The sequence below is a fragment of the Triturus cristatus genome, chromosome 2_1 (assembly GCF_964204655.1).
Source record: "Triturus cristatus chromosome 2_1, aTriCri1.1, whole genome shotgun sequence".
Taxonomy (NCBI): domain Eukaryota; kingdom Metazoa; phylum Chordata; class Amphibia; order Caudata; family Salamandridae; genus Triturus; species Triturus cristatus.
The window spans coordinates 379,254,812-379,271,274 of record NC_140581.1 but is presented as its reverse complement, the minus strand read 5'-3'; positions in this window follow the sequence as shown (position 1 = coordinate 379,271,274).

Genomic DNA, 16,463 nt, shown 5'->3' with positions numbered 1-16,463 from the left:
CGTGCAGCAGTGTTTCGTGTAGCATTGTGCGGCGTGCAGCAGTGGGAGGCGTGCAGTAGTGGGAGGCGTGCAGCAGTGGGAGGCGTGCAGCAGTGGGAGGCGTGCAGCAGTGGGAGGCGTGCAGCAGTGGGAGGCGTGCAGCAGTGTGCGGCGTGCAGCAGTGTGCGGCGTGCAGCAGTGTGCGGCGTGCAGCAGTGTGCGGCGTGCAGCGGCGTGCAGCAGTGTGCTGCGTGCAGCAGTGTGCAGCAGTGTGCGGCGTGCAGCAGTGTGCGGCGTGCAACAGTGTGTGCCGTGCAGCAGTGTTTCGTGTAGCATTGTGCGGCGTGCAGCAGTGGGAGGCGTGCAGCAGTGGGAGGCATGCAGCAGTGGGAGGCGTGCAGCAGTGGGAGGCATGCAGCAGTGTGAGGCATGCAGCACTGTGTGGTGTGCAGCGGCGTGCAGCAGTGTGCTGCGTGCAGCAGTGTGCAGCAGTGTGCGGCGTGCAGCAGTGTGCGGCGTGCAACAGTGTGTGCCGTGCAACAGTGTGTGCCGTGCAGCAGTGTTTCGTGTAGCAGTGGGAGGCGTGCAGCAGTGGGAGGCGTGCAGCAGTGGGAGGCGTGCAGCAGTGGGAGGCGTGCAGCAGTGGAAGGCGTGCAGCAGTGGGAGGCGTGCAGCAGTGGGAGGCGTGCAGCAGTGGGAGGCATACAGCAGTGAGGCGTGTAGCAGTGTGAGGCGTGCAGCGGTGTGCAGCAGTGTGCGGCGTGCAGCAGTGTCATGTAGCATGCAGCAGTGTCGGGCAGCATGCAGCAGTGTCGGGCAGCATGCAGCAGTGTCGGGCAGCATGCAGCAGTGTCGGGCAGCATGCAGCAGTGTCGTGCAGCAGTGTGCAGCAGTGTGTGGCGTGCAGCAGTGTGTGGCGTGCAGCAGTGTGTGGCGTGCAGCATTGTTTCGTGCAGCAGTGTGTGGCGTGCAGCAGTGTGTGGCGTGCAGCAGTGTGTGGCGTGCAGCAGTGTTTCGTGCAGCATTGTTTCGTGCAGCAGTGTGCGGCGTGCAGCAGTGTGAGGCGTGCAGCAGTGTGAGGCGTGCAGCAGTGTGAGGCGTGCAGCAGTGTGAGGCGTGCAGCAGTGTCGTGCAGCAGTGTCGTGCAACATGCAGCAGTGAGTAATGCAGCAGTGTGCAGCAGTGTGTGCCATGCAGCAGTGTGTGGCGTGCAGCAGTGTTTTTCGTGTAGCATTGTGCGGCGTGCAGCAGTGTGCGGCGTGCAGCAGTGTGAGGCGTGCAGCAGTGTTTTGTGTAGCAGTGTGAGGCATGCAGCAGTGTGAGGCGTGCAACAGTATGGCGTGCAGCAGCGTGAGGCGTGCAGCAGTGTGAGGCGTGCAGCAGTGTGAGGCGTGCAGCAGTGTGAGGGGTGCAGCAGTGTGAGGCGGCAGTGTGAGGCATGCAGCACTGTGTGGTGTGCAGCAGTGTGCGGCGTGCAGCAGTGTCGTGCAGCATGCAGCAGTGTTGGGCAGCATGCAGCAGTGTCGGGCAGCATGCAGCAGTGTTGTGCAGCATGCAGCAGTGTTGTGCAGCATGCAGCAGTGTTGTGCAGCATGCAGCAGTGTCGTGCAGCAGTGTGCAGCAGTGTCGTGCAGCAGTGTGCAGCAGTGTCGTGCAGCAGTGTGCAGCAGTGTGTGGCGTGCAGCAGTGTGTGGCGTGCAGCATTGTTTCGTGCAGTAGTGTGCGGCGTGCAGCAGTGTGAGGCGTGCAGCAGTGTGAGGCGTGCAGCAGTGTGAGGCGTGCAGCAGTGTGAGGCGTGCAGCAGTGTCGTGCAACATGCAGCAGTGAGTAATGCAGCAGTGTGCAGCAGTGTGTGCCATGCAGCAGTGTGTAGCGTGCAGCAGTGTTTTTCGTGTAGCATTGTGCGGCGTGCAGCAGTGTGCGGCGTGCAGCAGTATGTGGCGTGCAGCAGTGTCGTGCAGCATGCAGCAGTGTCGGGCAGCATGCAGCAGTGTCGGGCAGCATGCAGCAGTGTTGTGCAGCATGCAGCAGTGTTGTGCAGCATGCAGCAGTGTTGTGCAGCATGCAGCAGTGTCGTGCAGCAGTGTGCAGCAGTGTCGTGCAGCAGTGTGCAGCAGTTTGTGGCGTGCAGCAGTGTGCAGCAGTGTGTGGCGTGCAGCAGTGTGTGGCGTGCAGCATTGTTTCGTGCAGTAGTGTGCGGCGTGCAGCAGTGTGAGGCGTGCAGCAGTGTGAGGCGTGCAGCAGTGTGAGGCGTGCAGCAGTGTGAGGCGTGCAGCAGTGTCGTGCAACATGCAGCAGTGAGTAATGCAGCAGTGTGCAGCAGTGTGTGCCATGCAGCAGTGTGTAGCGTGCAGCAGTGTTTTTCGTGTAGCATTGTGCGGCGTGCAGCAGTGTGAGGCGTGCAACAGTATGGCGTGCAGCAGTGTGAGGCGTGCAGCAGTGTGAGGCGTGCAGCAGTGTGAGGCGTGCAGCAGTGTGAGGCGTGCAGCAGTGTGAGGCGTGCAGCAGTGTGAGGCGTGCAGCAGTGTGAGGCGTGCAGCAGTGTGAGGCGTGCTGCGGCGTGCAGCAGTGTGCTGCGTGCAGCAGTGTGCTGCGTGCAGCAGTGTGCGGCGTGCAACAGTGTGTGCCGTGCAATAGTGTGTGCCGTGCAACAGTGTGTGCCATGCAGCAGTGTTTCGTGCAGCAGTGGGAGGCGTGCAGCAGTGGGAGGCGTGCAGCAGTGGGAGGCGTGCAGCAGTGGGAGGCGTGCAGCAGTGGGAGGCGTGCAGCAGTGGGAGGCGTGCAGCAGTGTGCGGCGTGCAGCAGTGTGTGGCGTGCAGCAGTGTTTTGTGTAGCAGTGTGAGGCATGCAGCAGTGTGAGGCATGCAACAGTATGGCGTGCAGCAGTGTGAGGCGTGCAGCAGTGTGAGGCGTGCAGCAGTGTGAGGCGTGGAGCAGTGTGAGGCGTGCAGCAGTGTGAGACGTGCTGCGGCGTGCAGCAGTGTGCTGCGTGCAGCAGTGTGCTGCATGCAGCAGTGTGCGGCGTGCAACAGTGTGTGCCGTGCAACAGTGTGTGCCGTGCAGCAGTGTTTCGTGTAGCAGTGGGAGGCGTGCAGCAGTGGGAGGCGTGCAGCAGTGGGAGGCGTGCAGCAGTGGGAGGCGTGCAGCAGTGGGAGGCGTGCAGCAGTGTGAGGCGTGCAGCAGTGTGCGGCATGCAGCAGTGTGAGGCGTGCAGCAGTGTGAGGCGTGCAGCAGTGTGCGGCGTGCAGCTGTGTAATGCAGCAGTGTGCGAAGCAGTGTGTGGCGTGCGGTAGTGTGCGGCGTGCAGCAAGAGTAGTGTGTGGCGTGCAGCAATGTTTCGTGTAGCAGTGTGCAGCATACAGCAGTATGCGATGTGCAGTAGTGTGCGGCGTGCAGCAGTGTGTGGCGTGCAGAGGCGTGCAGCAGTGTGAGGCGTGCAGCAGTGTGAGGTGTGCAGCAGTGTGTGGCGTGCAGCAGTGTCGTGCATCATGCAGCAGTGAGTAATGCAGCAGTGTGCAGCAGTGTGTGGCGTGCAGCAGTGTGTGGCGTGCAGCAGTGTGTGCTGTGCAGCAGTGTGTGCCGTGCAGCAGTGTTTCGTGTAGCATTGTGCAGCGTGCAGCAGTGTGTGGCGTGCAGCAGTGTTTTGTGTAGCAGTGTTTTGTGTAGCAGTGTGCGGCGTGCAGCAGTGTGAGGCGTGCAGCAGTGTGAGGCGTGCAGCAGTGTGTGGCATGCAGCAGTGTGTGGCGTGCAGCAGTGTGAGGCGTGCAGCAGTGTGAGGCATGCAGCAGTGTGAGGCATGCAGCAGTGTGAGGCATGCAGCAGTACATGAAATACAAGCATCTCACTGCTAATGGGTTAAACACTGAATACAATACCATTTACCAGCACAACATGGGTCTAGAGACACACAGAAAGGCAGAATAGAGTCCGCTATTTCAGATCACATTCTCAGCCTGCAGCTTGGTGCCATTAGCTGGTGCGCTTACACCACCACTGTTAAGCGCCCGGCTTTTAACTAGTGCACCGCGTGCTGCCCCACGAGTCCGCCAGTAACTGCAACACTGGGGCTCGTGCCCCAGCCCTTTCACTTTATAAATCACTGTTAGCAGATCTGTTAATCCCACTGGTGCAACTCCAGTGAGGCAGGACTACGGCTCCCACAATGCATCACATTATTAAACGAAAGCTCAGGACTGGAAAAGACTCGAGACCTGACTGTTCAACTGAAACCCCCACCGCAGCAGCCTCAGCGCCTGGTTACCCTTGGGGGCGATTAGACGCACTTTACATAACTTGTTGATGTTAAATTGATAATGAATACGTGGTTGCTGGCGAATGAGTGCATCAGATAATCTGTGCTAGAAGTAAAATGTGGACTTTATGCCACACCCGAGCGAATAAACGGAAATACTTCTTTGCTCGGATACCAACCCCACCTTGTTCTCTCTCTTACACGCACATCACGCACATGGTCACTGCTTATCATGAACTAGCATTACGGGCGCTCTATTACATAAATAAAAAGCCATGGTGAATGCTGCTGGATGCTGTTTGGCAGGTGGGAGGGGTAAATAAAAGGCCACAGTGATTAAACAAAGAAAGTGAAACCAGCCATGGCATCTTGCTGGATGATGTTTGGGAGACAGAGAACAAGAGCGCACTGAAGCGGACAAAGTGGGGGGAGTGGGGGCGGGCCGCAGTTGTTAAAGGCAGGGAGAGGGTCAGATTGAGGAAGGGAAAGATAGGGATCAAAGGAAAAAACAAGGGGGTGGCAAATGGTGTGCACTTTGATGTCCTCAGTGGCCACGCGGCTCACTGAGGACATCAAAGCAAGTGATCAGGCAGTGCTTTTCAGGCTGCCAAATGGTGCGCGTGCCCAGGGCACATGCACTGTATTTGGCGGCCTGAAAAGCCACTGTTTGCACTTCCAAAACTCGCTTACTATAAGTCTCGCCAGAGCAGCGCTAAAGCGCTGTCTCAGGCGAGACCTAAAAAGGAGTTAAAAATAGCTATATATATCTAATATAATAACATTTTGGCAACTGCCTTATTTGAAAACAAAGTGGTTCTTGTTATTTGGTTAAAGGCAATTAACTTTGACATATCTTTCAAGATGGCTCAGTGAATTAATGCTCTCTTCTCACACCTGTTGTGATCTTATGAGTTTGAATCTCAGCAAGTCCAATTTAGGATTGGCCTTTTGATGTTGTAAAACTGAGTATAATTACATTCGGAAATAGTAACACCTGTTGTTTAAACCTCTTAGAAACCGAAGGACCATGGTGGAAAGCGCCATATGTAAAATAAACTATTATTAAGCCATTGAAACGGGTGTCGCTGGATCTGCCATAAGAAATGCCATCATATGTTGGCTGTGGCCGCATCAGGGGGCATATCAACAACAACCGGCGATAATTATCCCTAAGCGCACTTAGCGCTAGGATAATTATCGCCGGCTAGCGTGGATTTTTATCGCTGAGATAGCGTGCTATTAGCAACGCTTATCTCAATAGCGATAAAAATCCTCACGCTAAGTGGCTAACGTGAGATTATCGCTGGAAACCCAGCGATAATCTCACGTTAGCTTGTTGCATCTCATTAGAGATGCAAGGGGAAGCGTAGAGTAAAAGGGTGCTAACATGCAAATTTGCATGTTAGCACCCTGTTGTTGATAGGGTGCTAGTCTTATCTCTGCTTTTTTGGCTTTTAAAGCCAAAAAAGCAGAGATAAAGCCCTTGTTGATATGCCCCCAGGATCGCAACCTTCAGGTGTGTTCATAGCCTGCAGCCAATGGCTTTCAGTTTATGCACCTGAATTAGAACCTTGTTAAAGCTCCTGATAGATGACAAAACTGGTTGAGGTGCGGTCTCTGAGAACACCAACACCATCACTCCACCAACGGCATAAAGCACCAGCAGCGAGTCCATCTTAAATGACATTGACTGATAGTCGCACAAAAACAAAAAAACTCCTTCGAAACCATGGCCCTGCTGTGTTGGACACCTGACTAGTGTGTGAGAGTTAAAATTGTCATCAAGGTGTAATTTTGATGAGCAGAAAAGAGGGTAAACCTGCGGAAATAGACAAGGGATAGAAACACTGACAAAAAACTTCATTTACAAACTTTTAGATGTTAAAAAAAAAACTCAAAATTATGGGATGGGCAATGTGTGTTTCCACTCAGCGCCGAGAATGTAGATAAATGCTGCATCTGCGTTAATTTTGCACATCTCTTTTCCTAAAATGTCCGTCCATGGTCTGAATTAGAAATAGGGTGTAATATCTGTGGGGCGCATCTGTAAATGGGTGTGCCGGCCTAGACTGGTACAGTGTGTCTTCTCAGAGTAAACGCCACCACAGCGACAAACTGTGCTTGCAAGTGAGGGAACACCCCCTCGTGACTGTGCCAGTTCGACCACTATGACAGAAAGGGACGCACAAGGCCTCTTGCCAAAGTATTATAGAATTGGGGAAATCGACATTATTCATCGGCTGCACGTGCAGCAGTTGTTAGCAAACTAGGAATACGGATACTGCGAATGTCGAATTCTAGTGCTTTCTAAGGGAGTGTGGCGCTTTTCTGCGTAGAATTACCTTGAAACACACTTGCCCTCCTCCCATGCCCCCCAGTTCTACCTTGGCGCTCTTGTATGAACAACCCGAGGAACAGTGATCCTCCCCCCGCCCCCCAACCATGATGAGAGAAGACCAGCTGAAGCGCTTTGAAGTGGCACATGCAGCCCTAATAAAGTAAATTCATTAAATATCTATAAAAGTGTGAAAATTCCAGCTCACTGGGTCTGGTCTGGAGCAAGGATTTTCGGAGCTCCAGACAAAAGTTTGACGTTTGGCCACTCTCTTCTAGCAATTTGACCTATTTGAGGTGTTTTATAAAAAACTCGTGGCCACTCATGTTCACAGGACTTCAGGTAGCACCAGCCCTGCTGCTTATATATGTCTTCATGATAGCTACCCCTCCCCCACACCACGTGCCCCACGCTCTAAGGGCACCAGCACCCTAAGTGGCAGCAACAAAGTAACAGTGTAAATAGAAAACAAGGGAAACAGAAAAACTGCGAGAGAGGGTGGGCGCTTGCCCGGGTGAATGTAGAGAGGGGGCAAAGAATAGAAAAAGATCAACGAGAGAGGGCGGGTGCGCGCACGTGTGGGTAAATGTAGAGAGAAGGCAAAGAATAGAAAAAAAACATCGAGAGAGGGCGCGCGCGCCCGGGTGAATGTAGAGAGGGGGCAAAGACTAGAAAAAACAGCGAGAGAGGGTGGGCACGCGCGGGTGAATGTAGAGAGGGGGCAAAGAGAGGGAGCAAGCGAAAGAGGTAACTAGAAACCGAGACTGCGGAGCGAGTGAGTGGCCGGGACGTGTGGGCGAGGAGAGAGAGGGAGTTGAGGTAGGGAGCAGGAGGTGAGCCCGCGAGTGGTGTGCGCGCGCGCACTTGGGAGAGTAGGCTTCACTTTGCAAGCACTGCACTCGAGCTTGTGGCGCACCACTGCTCGCTCCCGCAAGGTGGATGCTGCCACAAGTACGAGGGCAGTGCTTGAAAAGTGAAGACCGATGGCTAAAGGCCCTCCTAGAGCAGCACATGCGCGCTGCCTAAGCGGAACCTAAACAGTACTAAGAGAATAAGGGGACTGTACATGCGGGACAGCTGACCTCATTAGGGCTTCAATAGGTGAGCCCCAGGGCCCACTTAATGTCCTGGAGGTGGCCCTGAATCTCATCCTTGTCCTGTTCTCTTCGGGCCACATGGACATTTACGTTGTAACGCAACCCATGCTCCCTTTGTGTCAAACAGGAAACCTGTCTCTGTCTCTATCGCGCCGTTTGAAAGGAAGATGTACCTGGTTGAGCACTTTGGGATGGTGTACCTAGGTGTTGTGATGAGGTGGTTGCAGGAGGTGGAGCCAGGCTGGATGCACTCGGTCCAGTAGATGGTTGGGGATGTCTGCCACTCCGGTGGACACCAGAAGGGCCAGGCATTGGATCTGTGTGCCCGTGTTGTGTAGATGAGGGAGGCAGGCCAGCACGTTTCTGTCCACTCTTCTTGCTGCTTTCTGTGATGAAATTCCACTTTCCGGGTGACCACTCTTCCCAGTACCCCCATGCCATATCATTGTACCCCTTTACCACACGATGTATGTGCAAATACCGTTCCTTACGCAGAAGGAACTGCCTCGTCTCATCCGTTCCGTCTGTAAAGAAAAAAATTTCAAGTTCGACTTATGGTATTGGACATAGCAAGGGTAGAGTGCAGTGACAACAGTTGTAGATTAGCTGATTGCAATGAGGCTGCGGGCACAAACACTGATTGAGTCCAATAGGGGAAGGTCCTCGAGGTTGAAGTTTTCCAGGCCCTTTACACAATCATGCCATGACACTAACAGAAAGACAGTAGGCTGCACTGTCTGCAATCACGGCAGACGACTAAGCACCACAGTGGTAGTCATGTAGGACAGTTTAACAAATCCAATTACATAATTTAAAAAACTATTTAGAGTCGTCAACACAGCTACTCATCCATGAGTGATGATGTATATTTTAAGATTAAAAGATGCACCTCCAGGTAGAATTAAAGGTGATTTTATTGTGATACAGAGGACAACCCCCAGAAGATCTTCTCAGCTCCACAGCCAAGCCTCACTGAGGACTCAACAATCTAGAATCCCCTGTGAAACCTCGTTGCTAAGGGACCCAGCATTTACAAGCATATTAAATAAAGCAGTAATATCATTACATTAAAATATAACACATCTCCTTTTTTTTTATAAGCAGACAATGTTACCAACTTTAACAATTCCTTTACAAGTAATTTCCAAACAATAACATAACCTAAAAAAATAAAAATAAAAAAAACAAATAATGCACGATGATGAGAACTTCAATCGCACACATAGTCTTCCAATTTCTTTGGTTTGGATTTGATACGTCCACTAGGAATTCTCTTGGACATTTCACGTGCATCACTAACATTGGAATTCTTTTCTAACCATATTTTTACCTCAACATCATTACACTTGGTAATTCTTCGTGTGTTCCACCAATTTCCATCAGATAATTTAACCAAATTACCATTGACACATACCACTTCTTTAGGTTCAGAATATTTTGACCCCCCTTTTCTTGACATTTTCCCTAAACAAGATTTTACGTAATCTCCCTTCTCAATAACATTAGAAACTTTGGTTATTTTGTCATTATGCCTTTTCCGGTAAGCATCTTGATGCTTCTCAACCTTGGTACGCACATCTCTGATTTCAACATTCTTCTTACCACTCCTTCCCATCCATGCTGGAACCGAAATGGTACAAGGCACCCTCCCTTTGAGTAAACTAAAAGGAGTTTCTCCAGTGGCTGAATGGGGTGTAGTTCTATAGTTCCATAATAATCTTTTTACTTCAACTTTCCAACTTTTATTTGTGGACAAACACAATTGGATGCAATCCCCCAAAACTCGGTTGAAGCGTTCCACTAAACCATTTCCCCTGGGATGATACACTGGAGTCCTCAAATGTTTAATGCATAACTTACTTAGAAAAACACCAAACTCTTCAGAAGTAAATTGAGGTCCATTGTCCGACAATATCTCCGCAGGACGTCCCTCTCTTCTAAATATCTCATCACAGAATGCAATCACGCTACTAGATTTAACTTCACTAACAAACGCAACCTCTGGCCATTTTGAATGATAATCCATCATCACAATAGCATATCTCTCAGATGCCGATAAACAATCAAATGGTCCACATATATAAATTCCCAATCTTTCCCATGGTTTTTCAGGTAATCTGATAGGAGTGATTGGAGTCTCCTTCAACACATGAGTTTTGTCACTGCATGTGCAGGAAATACATTCTCTCACGTGTCTTTCTATATCCCTATCCATCCCTGGCCACCAGAAATCCATTCTGGCCTTCCTTTTAACAGCCGACATTCCCCCATGACCCTCATGTAACAATTCCATCAATCTCGTTCTTAATGAAGATGGAACAACCAATTTGTCACATCTCCTTACAATGCCATTTACAACCGATAACTCCTCCCACACATCTTTATAACATTTTACAGAGTCATCCAATTTCCAACCGAAAGAAGTAGGTAATATTTTGACCACCTTCACCATAACAGCATCCAAAGAGATTGCTTCATGCCACTCCTCCTCAGTAATCGCCTGACACACCTCCTCAATGCTAGCTACCATCCACTCTTCGTCAACCGTGTAATCACCCTCGTCATGGCTCACGGGTAAACGGGATAACAATCCGCATTGACATTCCTCACCCCGGGCACATACTTTAATTCAAATGTGAATTCTTGCAAACGATATAACCATTTAGCTATGCGTGGCGTAGCTGTTCCTGCACCCGACGTGGTAAATATGTCTATCAAGGGCTTACGATCTGTATACAGTTCAAACTTATTTCCCCAAACATATACCCTAAAGTGTTGCACACCCCACCAGCAAGCAAGAGCCTCCTTCTCTATGGTGAAATAAGAAGGTTCAGCCCCTTTAAGAGTACGTGACGCGAAAGCTACTACTCTTTTCTTACCATTCTTTCTCTGCATTAACACAGCACCCAAACCGTAACCACTGGCATCCGTTACAATTATTGTTTCATGTTGTGGGTTAAATGAACACAACGCTGTGGCATTTGCAACTGCTTTTTTGATGCTCATGAATGCAGATTGACATTCTATGGACCATTCAAATGGTACGCCCTTTTTCATTAAACCACGTAAAGGATGCACCAATTCAGAAAAATGATGGACAAATTTGGAGTAGTACTCGGCTAAACCGAAAAATGATCTTAATTGTTCTTTGTCACAAGGAGAAGGAGCCTTCTCTAGATCTGCTATTAAATTTAACTTAGGTTTAATACCTTCAAAAGACAATGTGTGTCCTAAATAATCACCCTCAGACTGAGCAAATTTGCATTTACGCAGACTGATGGTCAGACCAGCAGATTCCAACCTTGTCAGAACTTCCAACAAAGTTGCATCATGCTGATTGGTGTCTTCGCCCCATATTAATACGTCGTCTTGAAACACCAACACATTCCTTATATCCTTTAATACCGCCTGCATCAACCTTTGAAACACCGCTGACGCCGACGCCAATCCAAATGGCATCCTTACAAATTGATATGCGCCCTCCGGAGTTATGAATGAGGTTAGATGTTTTGACTCTCTTTTTAGTCTCACCTGGTGGTAAGCACTGGACAAGTCTAACGTGGTAAAACATTTCCCTCCGGCCACGGTAGATAACATCTCATTGATGCGGGGTAAAGGATGTCTATCTACCCATATACACTCATTCAGATCTCTCAAGTCCACACACATCCTAATATTTCCATCGGGTTTGTGTGCTATCACAATTGGACTCAACCATTCCGAAGCTTCTATCGGTTCAATTATTCCCTCTTTACACAATCTTTCCAGCTCATTCTTTAATTTACCCCTCAAGGCTAAAGGTACATTGCAAACTTTATGCACCCTGGGAATGGCATCTTTCTTCAAAATTATCTGATGCTCAAACTTCTTGAGACATCCCAACTTATTTTTGAATAAATTTGGAAACTTCTTTACCCACTCGTTATCATCCAGTCCCATTAACAATACCTGTAAGGGATGATCGGGATCAAGGATGATTCCCAACTTTTTCTGTTCTACCCATCCCAATAGACATTTTCCTGTTTCCACTACATATACCTTGGCTTCAGTTTCCTTACCCTTGAAAGAACAAGGGGCATATATTCAAGACAGGCGATAAAATTATCGCCGCTTTAGCGGCAGAAAACTGCTGCTAAAACGGCGATAATGGGCTTGATAATATGCTCTATGGAATTCCAATTGAAGCCCATGTTAGATGTCCTTCACATCTAACATGGGCTTCAATTGGAATTCCATAGAGCATTTTATCAAGCCCATAACGCCGTTTTAGCTGCAGTTTCTTCCGCTAAAGCGGCGATAATTTTATCGCCTGGCTTGATAATATGCCCCATAGTCGCTTTAAAATACCCTATGACAGGTAACTTTGTTCCACAATATCCTTGAGGTTCAACATCAGTTGGAATTAATTCTTTACCTTCCATCTCTCTCCACTTATGCTTGTCTATTATGGAAAACGGAGAACAAGAATCGGCCCACATGGGAACATCAAAATTATTTATACTGATGACGCATTTGGGTGGAACGTAACTCTCTGTATTGTCACGCTTACATGTCTTATTGTCTCCAACAACCATCACTTCGATGTCTGAGTCTAAATCGCTCAATTTTTCAATTGCGGGGCAAATCGTGACATTATCATTCACTACGTTCACTGATTTTCTTGTTTTATGGAAATCCTCCCCTTTGCAAACTCTTGAGAAATGGCCAATTCTTCTATACTTATAGCAGCGGGTCTTTACCGCTGGACAATGACTTGCCTCCGCTGTATGTCTGTTGCTATCGCACCTATAACATACTTTTCTTTTGAAGCTATTCTCTTGTTTCAAATTAGTTACTCCCTTGTCATCATTTTCTGTCTTGGCATTTTTTTTTGAATGATGAACAGCACATACCTTACTCACTTCGGGTTCCATTCTTAATTTATTATCTGCTAAATCCTTAACGTACTGAGATCTGTTTTCAATACGTTTTGCAATTTCTAAAGACTTGTCTAAAGTGGGATCTTTTAGGTCTAATAACTTTTCTTGGATCTTGGAATTGTTTGTTCAATTAATTAATTGGTCCCTTATGATCTCATCTCTCAAATCTTTAAATTTACAGGTGATTGCTAATCTCTTTAAGGCAGCTACATATTGTTCGATCTTTTCACCTTGCTTCTGAACCCGTGAAAAGAACTTGTGCCTTTCAACTACAAGACTTAACTTTTTACCAAAATTCTCTGATAACGCAGACATTGCGTTTTCATATACATCATGCTGATCTTCATCAGAGTCTGAATTTGTGTTCTCAACATGTTCAATAAAACTCGGTAGCGTGCTGAGAACCTTCCTACCCTCAACACCCAAACTCAATTTGAAAATGGCAAATTTTCTTCTGGGCAAATATACATCTCCTCCAATGGCCTCTAAATACGTAACAAAAGCCTCCTTCCAGTCCTCCCACTCCATACAGGTGGGACCTGGTTCTTGTAAAAAGGTAGGAGGTGGGGGAATGTTTTGTGTCGCCATTCTAGAATTTTCGGAAATGACGTTTCTCAAACCACAACACAAATTACTAAAGAATGTGATAAAAAAAAAACACTCTTTAGAAACCAATTTCAGAATGATTGAATAAAATTAACACTTCATACATGTAACACATACAGCAATCTCATTCATGTTACAAGGAATGACCTTTTCAGAAAAACTTAGCTGAGATATTCAAATCATACATCAGGTCCCTTCTCAGATTGGCTCAGTAAGAATCAGTCATAGCGCTTCTATTTGATCTTTGTTCAAGCTGTTGCCATTGCTCACAACGAGTCCTGGGATGTCTTGCGATCCTGTCTCTAACTTGTATTCACAGCGTAACTAAGCAACACTATTCCGGAACGAACGATGCGATTAACGCTCTTGTTTTCCGCTCCAAACACTGTCTTTCTCTCTCCAATGTGACGGCGGACGTCAGCCACCAATTACAGTGCACCTTTCATGGCACGACGCACATGACGCTCATCGTTATTTTGCTCCAATCACTGTTTCCCTCCTCAATGTGAACGTCAGCAAACACCAATCACAACGCGCCTTACACCAACGCCGATGGACGTCATTCCGCGTCGAACATGGACGTTGAAAACTCGGCTTGGCTTGGCTCGAGAAGACTTTCAAAGAATTACACCCTGATCGTGATGGCGCGCTCTCGCCTCAATGGAGCTTAATGGCGGTTCCTTGCGTGTTTCAAATTTTGCCCGGTAAGCTTTTCCCCTTCCACGAGCTTCAATCGCGGTTCATACAGTCTCAAATCAAAATTGCTATCTTCACAGAGCACACGCTAAATCAGCTTCACAATCAGGCAAAGCGCTCTCAATAGTCATTAAGGAGTGCGATTATAATCCCGGTCTCCCTTGTTTAGACTGTCGCTACACAGTCGAAATTGGTGATAGTTCAAACAGAAAATCCTCTGATAGACACAGTGACCATTCAGAAGGATCCTCACACAACTCGAATTGCATATTCTTCATCACTTTGAGGATGTACCCATACTTGCACACCAATTCCAATGATTGTACTACTCACAATTGGAGCGGTTATCAGGTCCTTTGGACATAAGATGTAGTGTCCTCATTCAACTGCTACTCCAGGTAATTTGTATGCACACAGCACACAATGGATACAAACTGGGGGTTTCCTTTTCATGAAGTAAAATGTTCCTCTTGTATCAAATATCCTTAATAAGTTGTTGATCTTCGGATCCCATCCTCGTCGCCGATTTTAAGATTAAAAGATGCACCTCCAGGTAGAATTAAAGGTGATTTTATTGTGATACAGAGGACAACCCCCAGAAGATCTTCTCAGCTCCACAGCCAAGCCTCACTGAGGACTCAACAATCTAGAATCCCCTGTGAAACCTCGTTGCTAAGAGACCCAGCATTTACAAGCATATTAAATAAAGCAGTAATATCATTACATTAAAATATAACAGTATACATTTACTTGAAACATCTGAATAAACCTCGCTACCAAATATGATAATTGGAAGTCAACAGGGCATTTGTTCCTACAATTCTTGTGGCGCATTGTTAGCCTGCTCTGCACCACGCTGTGCTATGCCACGATGTGAAGGCAAAGCGGCTGCATTTCAACATCATATTTTGCTGACCTGCTTTTCCACTTGCGCCAGTGTGAAACCCTTCATGCTAGTGCAAAGGAAGGCACCCTTGCACAATAGTGCCCAGGTGTCTGAATTTAGCAGAAGGTAATCATGGGATGGAAGGATCACCGTCATGCACATGCACAATCATTGACCTTAAGCGTTTTTCATGTGTGGCACACAATTCAGAACACACCTGAACATATATATTGATGAAATTGGGATACCCTCACAGTCCATGGCATGTTTGAAAACATGTTTTTCACTGTCTAACATATTACGCCATCCCCCATATTCGTGCTGCCCTTGTGGAAATGGTTCTGTGTAATGGTGGTTGGGATCAGGGGTGTAACAATGCCCACGACTTTCACCCTAAATGTAGAAAAAAAGTGTGTCTAACACATGAGTTGGCATTGATCAACATTGATTTGATTGACACTGGCTTGTTACTGAGGCTAAGACAGTCTTGCCAACACAATGTTGTGCAAACAAACGTTGTGTTGGCTACAGGGGCATTGTAAATTGCATCAACATGGAAATGATTCACAAGTTCAGACTCAAGATGCAAACTCAGCTCTGGTACATATTTTGGTGACCTAAATCTGTTTTTAGATTTTCCTAGATTCATTAACACAAGTGAATGAATCATTGGGGTTCATGCCACTCATCCATTTGTTGCACGCACCCCAGCTCTCACCTTGGTTATGAGACTTGCTCTTTGGAGTACTAATTGTCAATGACAACTGTTACTCAAAATAACTGTCAATTGGCGACAGCCACCTCAGTGCTGAGTGTCAAGGGATTCCATGTCTGGTCATACCCATCCACAACATCACTCCAATGTTTCCTCTTCCGTTTGTACACTGTGAAACCCACCTGCATTGGCTGGAGTGACGTACACATTTTGCATCAATGGGCTCAGGAATAGTGTTACCGTTACTCTACAGGATTCACTGGTCAAATTATCCAATGCATACTAAACATATCAAACATAATGTAGCTGTGGCCATGCAACATGACCCGAAGCTGACATGTACTCATTAAACTATGACAAGACGCCATAACCACTTTGTGATTATGATGAAAATACGCACAATACTTCACAAAGTGTTGTGCCATTGTTTGACAGTTCCATTTCGCATTCATCTTGGCATAAGTATCCACAGCCACAACTTACCCAAATATCAGAGTTATGGTGACACAGTGGATACCATGGGTGCAAACATCATATGCGAATGGTTGTACAAGGGCAACCTTTGTAAAGAATGCTTCGTGTTAAATTTTTTCCTACGTTTTTTCCTATGTGCTACAACACGTTGCAAATACTATTCAACAACAGATGTGCCATGATCAGGGGTAGACACATCATCAATTATAACAGTGTACACTTGCAATGGCTAGCAACAAAGCTGGCCTGCCTGCACAATTCTGGCAGAGTTGGGGATGCTGCCTAATAGGCTTGATGACAGGCTAATGTTATGAAATTAGTGGTATAGTTGCTCGTGAGGTACAGGGATGCAGTGAATTAACTGAGGAGTTGCAACATCAACTCAAGAAGGCCAATGCTGTTCTCCATCAACAACTGATGATCATATGCATAACTCTGTATTTGATGCTGCCTCATCACACTAGAGGTGAAGTCCATGTCAAGCACAGCCATACTGTGTTCACC